The sequence below is a fragment of the Musca domestica genome, unplaced genomic scaffold (assembly GCF_030504385.1).
Source record: "Musca domestica strain aabys unplaced genomic scaffold, Musca_domestica.polishedcontigs.V.1.1 48, whole genome shotgun sequence".
Classification (NCBI taxonomy): domain Eukaryota; kingdom Metazoa; phylum Arthropoda; class Insecta; order Diptera; family Muscidae; genus Musca; species Musca domestica.
In genome coordinates this window covers 3,142,132-3,149,102 of record NW_026712340.1, presented here as the reverse complement: position 1 = coordinate 3,149,102, position 6,971 = coordinate 3,142,132, and the positions used below count along the sequence as shown (strand labels likewise).

The 6,971-nt window shown below is 28.7% G+C and overlaps 1 long non-coding RNA gene across 1 annotated transcript; it reads right to left on the bottom strand.

Annotated features, from left to right (window-relative positions):
• Positions 1–256: 256 nt before the first annotated feature.
• LOC131804732 (uncharacterized) lies at positions 257–465 on the bottom strand. Its single transcript, XR_009343251.1, has 2 exons — positions 382–465; positions 257–315 (listed from the first exon to the last, which is right to left on the bottom strand). It is a non-coding gene; the product is annotated as an uncharacterized LOC131804732 (long non-coding RNA).
• Positions 466–6,971: the final 6,506 nt, after the last annotated feature.

Genomic DNA, 6,971 nt, shown 5'->3' with positions numbered 1-6,971 from the left:
AATAAAATTCGGAATTAGGTACAAAAATAAATTTGTAAAATTATATATTTTAATTGGTTCAGAATTGGATATAGCTCCTATATATATTTTCGGCCGATTTTACATATTTTACATGTCTGATTTTAATAAAATTCAAAATGAGTGATGGAATTTGGTACAATAATAAATGTGTCAAATAATATTGAAATCCCATAATATTTCCACATATATTTTCTTCTGGTTTTTCGTTTGGCTTGAGGTCAGAATTTAAAAAAACATTTTAATTTATTTTTCCGATATTTCGACTATCTTCGATAGTCATCATCAGGGATTTGACTTAAAAAAAAGAACAATTAACATTTAGTATAAATAAATAAATCAAGACACTTTAACGACAATTACATTGGATTTTATCTCTTCTGTTTTTAAGTTCTCTGATGCAGCTTTTCCATCCTTTCCTTTTTACTCGAATTTTCCAACTAATTTGTAGTTATTTTCTTGTGCCAAAATGTCGACATCTTTGACATGTCCTTCTTGTTGGCAATGGGCAACAAGGGCAGTTTTTTGCTCTATGGCTTTAGTATTTGGCTTTTGGTCCGATTTATGAGAGCTAATACGAGATTTTGTTGTCCTAACATATGTCTTCTGACATACGTTGAACCCGTCCCCATTACATTTAATCTTATAAACGACGTTAGATTTGTCCTCGTGTGGAATTTTCGGCTGATTTCGTATATTGATTCACCAAATACACTATGATCTCCAACTTCAATGACATATGGAATGTGTGAAGAAATTTTGAACAAAAATAAATTTTGTCAAATTATATTGAAATCGGTTCAGGTTGCGATATGATTTTTTTAACAAACATTGACCAACAACGCCTTTGCAATAGTATTAGGCTAACAGTAAAAAAACTATGCAACAATTTAATTGAGTATACGCTGCCTCGTATTCTCTTATAACTTCAAAAGATCGCAAATTCCTGCACGCTTGGCATTTGCTATGAAATTAATAAATGCATGTCTGTTTGTCCGCAGGTGGCATTTAATATCCGATTGAGGTGAAATTTTTCAAACAATATTTGCTTGGCCCAAGGGCGAACATTATTAAAATTGATGATAATCGGATCAGATTTAGATAGAGCTCCCAAATATATTCAACCGATTTCGGGTTACTCGTGCGCCAAACTGCCAATATAAGTCCAAATGACCTGTATTTTGGTAAACGCCACCGAATTCAGTCTAGAATCAAGTAAATCAAATTTGGAGAAAATCAGTTCAGATATAGCTACCATATATATCTAATTTGGGGTTTTAAGTCCCTTATATGAGTATTATGCACTCCAGAGCAATGATATTTAGCACCGGACATCAAATACTTCTCGAAAATACCTCTGTCAATTTTTATCGAGATCGGTTTAGATTTGGATATAGCTCCCATATATATATTCAACCGATTTCGGGTTAATTGTGCACCAAATAGCCAATAGCAGTCCTAATGACCTGAATTTTGGTACATCCGACCGAATTCAGTCTAGAAGCAAGTACAAGGAACAGATATGGCTATAGCTTCCATATATATGTTTCATCCGATTTGGTGGTTAGTTCCCCCATATTCGTAATATGCATTCGACAACAATGATATTTGGTACAAGATATCTTATAGGGCTCAGAAATACTTTTGCCAAATTTTATAGAGAACGGCTAAGATTTAGATTCAGCTGCCAAATATATCTTCAACCGAATTCAGTTTTATTGTGCAAATAATGGCTATATCAGCCAGTTTTTTTTATTTTTTAATAATCCTTCTCAAAGTGATATCATTCGCTCTATAGCAATGTTTTTTGATATAAAAAAAATTAAAATGCCTCCGTCAAATTTAGTGAAAATCGATTCAGAATTGGATATACCTCCCATATATTAGATCCCTCTGAAACCAAACTATAACTGCTCTAAAGCCAAATGTTGATAGGTTATATGATCTACTTCAAATAAATTCTTTGTTACGAGAGCTCTACTAAATATACATAATGGTGTAAGGCCTCGCCCGACTTTTGACTTTTCCTTACTGGTTTAATTCTTACTTTTATGTCACGAAAACAGGTAAGAGATAATGTTGAAAATTGTGCTCGGATTTGCTCATATTTGTGTAGGAGCGTGAAATGGAACAGGGTTTTCAGAACTATTACATTTCAAGTACGAAAGCTATAAAATGGCACATAATTTTTATTGAGCGATCAATAAAGGTTAGAACTAACAAGCAAAAAACCAGTAAGTTCAGCCGGGCCGAACTTTGAATACCCTCCACCATTTGGAACGAATTAGAAAATTTTCAAAAAATAAAATCCATTAAAAATTCTGTTAAAATCTTTAAAATATCTAATATCGGAAACCTATATAGATAATTCTCTTCCAAGGGATAAAGTACTCACAATGAACTCCTCGTGTGGAATTTCAATCAATTCCATTGAAAAATGTGGCTGAAATCATCAATATACCGAATATCGGGGGTACCGTTATATGGGGGGTTATACGATATCGTGGACCGATATGGCCCATTTTCGAACTTGACCTGTCTGCAGACAAAAGAGGGATCTGTGTAAAGTTTTAGCTTCCTATCTTAATTCTTTAGACTGTAGCGTGACAGGCGGACAGACGGACGGACATGGCTAAATCGTCTTAGTATTTTACGCTGATCAAGAATATATATACTTTGTTGGGTCTGAAATGATTATTTCGATGAGTTACAAACGGAATGACGAACTTAATATACCCTCCATACTATGTATGGTGGAGGGTATAAAAACATTGACCATGGCAAATCAATCTCAGTTCTTAACACATATACTCACCAAAGCCTCTCAAGAACACATGTTTAAATAAAACACTCTTATTTCTTAAGATTTCTCATTTTAAATTCAGTATATATATTTATGTATATATGTTTTCTTTCTTTTTTCTTATGTATTTTTTAAATCTTTTTTTTTATTTCTTAATGTTTTTTTTCTGTTGACAAAAGATAATAATTATTTATGTATATTTTATTTATTATATGTATATATACTTTTCTTTTTTGTTTTTGTTAATAGCTCGCTACAGATAATATGAAAAATTATTATTTTTTATTTATTGTTTGTTTTTTTTTAATTACAACATGATCTTTTATTATATATATATATATATATTTTGTTTTGTAATTATTAATAATTAAATTTAAAAACAAAGATTTTCTTTTTAAGTTTTCATTGTTAATTATGTATATACTGTGTTTCATTTGTTTTCTTTATTAAATTTATTATTTACGCTTTAACATTCTGATTATATGATTTCGTTTAACAATTTCCATTTACAATAGCCTAACTTAAGTTAAAACTGTATGATAATGGATATATAAAAAAGAATTCGAATTCAAGTTAGGAAGAAAATCTAATTTAATGACTAGAACTTAATGTGTTCAAATTCAGAATATGTTGTCATATTTTTATTATCTTGTGTAGCACATGAACTGAAAATACCCAACAACACTTTATGACTTTAATTGAGTTAAAAAAAAAACAACACGAGTTTGAGATTTCAGAAAATAGTCTTATAGCCAATCAGTATTTCCAGTAGAGTTAAATATCTAGGAGTAATGGGACTACATTCGAGAGGAATTAATATGTTCCAATGATTTTGATGTCAATGGTTTCAAAACGGAAATTGAATCTTAAAATTACACACTGTACATTCAAGAGCGTTGTTAGTCCAACACACGCAAATAATTTTGAATTCAGGTGAACAGTATTGGATAAAAATAAAAATATTCCGAAAATCTGATAGACCTATTGCATTAGAACCAATACCCTTAGCCAAAGTACTTGTCTTCTGCTCAACAGAATATGATCTGATATCTGATAAAAAAAAGAATTTTAGGTTATATCTTTGTAAAAGTCTAAATACCGTGGCTTTTTAACAAGCGGTTTTCAGTTTAGATATGTTTTGAGATTTGAATCACAAATTTGGAATACCTAACCGAGTGATATAATATCTAAACTAATCACTTATCGATTATAGAGTTTCCAACCTTCCAAATAAAAGCTTCGAATATTAAATTGTGTTTTTATACCCTCCACCATTCTATGAAGGGTATATTAACATTGTCAGTCCGTTTGTAAATAGATCGTAAATAGGCCGTGTCGGTCCACGTTTTCGTATAGCCCCTATATAACGATACCTCTCGATATTCGGTATTTTCATGATTTTAGCGGCATTATTCGCCGTAATTGTAACAAATTTCGTATTTGAACTTCGTAATAAGCACTACAGCCTATGACAAAAAATTTCGTATGCAGGTCCATGTCTTCGTACTGTCCCCACATAACGATTTTCATTTAAGTTGAAGTTTTCGAATTTTTTTTTTTTTTTTTTTTTTTTGTTTTTTTGAAAATTGTCAATTTCCTTCGAACTCATATGTTTTTTTTACTTGTTATAAACTCCATACGAATATTTCGAATATCAAACATGAAATATTGATAATTAAAATAAATTATTAAAAAACTGAGTATTTTTGCCCACTAAATAAATTTGCTTCAAAACATCAAATGATGATAAGAATTTACAACTAAAAATAGTATATGTTCAACCTAAATACGAATTCCGAAAATAGAATGGAATTCCTATCGTTTGTTTCGGATATCAAAAAAAAGTTTTGAAAATAAAATGGAAAAATTTCTTACCCAACTACGAATATTTCCAACATCAAATTGTTTATATTCTGAAATCCTAACAATTGCATGGAATATTTCCAATATATAATAGAATACATCGGGTATTAAGGAGTACGTTTTGAAACTCCAAATCAAACACAATAACAATGTATTTTTAAAAATTAAATGAGTAGTATTATTCAAGTGACTGTTTTGAATATAAATGGCTTAAAAATTTAAGCGAGTCTTTAAAACAACTAACAAAGTGTTTTAAAATATTTCGAAAATCAAAACGGAAGCTTCGATTATCAATCAGTTTTCAAACAGTAAACTAAATCTACGAATATCAAAACAGTGTTTTTGGGAACTCCAAACGAATAAACCGAATACTTACAAGGAATATTTCAAATACAAAACAATGTATTTTGCTCCCTAAATAAAGTTATCAAGCCACTAATTCGAAATTCGGAGACAGCAAACGAAAAAAACCAATTTTAGAAAGAACGTAGTATAACAGGAATAAAGAATACTTTAATAATGAAATAATATGCTTCTTAACGAACTGCGAATATTTCAGACTCGAAATGGTTTGTACTGAACATTCAGCGATTGCTTTGAACATTACATATAATATTTTGAAATTATTGTGAAATATTTCTGATTTCGAACAGTGTGTTTTGAAATTAGTTAAAATATACCCAACGTGTTTTTAAACATTAAATGAATACTTTAAGTATCAAAGTGATTGTTTTGAAAATCATGAACACATAATTCGAATAACATATCATATGTGCAAACGAATAAATATTTCAAAAATAAGCAATGTGTTTTGAAATCAAGTACCACAAAAGTTTTAAAAATAAAAAAGTGTGATTTAAAATTTTGGATAAATACTTCGTATTTGTAAACAGTATATAGAATTACCAAAAGTGTAATTCAAATGAATATTTCAAATATAAGTAAGTTGAAACGTTTTGAATATAAAACAGCGTATTTAAATCTATTGGACAAATATTTTAAATGATATACCGCATATGTAAAAGTAAGTATTTTCAAATATAAACTTTTAATATTATTAATAAATGCAAGGAATAGTTTGTATTTTGTATTTGTCTTTCAAGCTGTATATATAATAGTCAAACACTGTTTTTAATAACCAATAACCATTTGAATAACGAACAGTGTATTTCAACATAGAACACAATTATTAAATATTATCAGTTTAATATTTAAATGATCAATAGGGTTACTAAATAATGTATTTGCATAGTTTTGTTTCAAACAGTGCATTTGATTTTGAAGTTTTATATCACTGTTTTTGATAACCAAACAGTGTATAATTACTTGTAATACAGTGTATTTTAATGTTGAGCACAATTTGTTTTTGATAAATAAACAGTGTATTGGAATATGAAGGTCAAATAGTTGTAATAATTAATTTTCAAACAGTTAAGTTAAATCAAGCTGTCAAAGCTGTATGTATGAGAAACCAACTCTGTTTTTGATAACCAAACAGTGTATTTGAATATCAAGCAGCGTCGTAGTTCCAAAGTTTTTAATAACCAAACAGTGTATATGAATATCAAACAGTGTCGAAGATCCAATAATTACAATTAAAAAAAAATTAAAAATAATGTATTTGAATAGTTTTGTCACAAACAGTGCATTTGATTTTACAAATGTATATATGGTAACAAAACACTGTTTTTGATAACCAAGTGTATTTGAATATGAAGATCAAATAATTTGCTTTATAACGTCTTCGTTCACTATTAAACAGCCACTTTTATATTTAAATGAAAAGTTTTTAGAACAGTGTATCTGATTGAACATATTGAAAGTTCAATCAAACAATCAGTTTCATATTTAAACTGTCAATATGATTACTAAATAATGTATTTAAATAGTTTGATATTCAAATACACTGTTTGTTATCAAGAACAGTGTTTGATTTTAATATATACAATTGTATATCAGTGTATTTTTTGTTCAATTTGTATATTTTAAAATCAAACACTGATCTGGTTAATCAAACAGTGTATTTGAATTTCAAGGCAGTGTCAAAGATCAATAACTTAAAATTATAAAATAAACAGTTTATTAGTTCATTATCAAGTTTCAGTCAGTTTCACATTTAATCTGTTAATACGATAATGTATTTGAATAGTTTTGTCTCAAACAGTGCATTTAATTTTCTCGCTGTACAAATGGTAATAAAACACCGTTTTTGATAACCAAATTGTGTATTTGAATATGAAGGTCAAATAATTACAATAATTTACTTTCAAATAGTTTAAATGAAAAT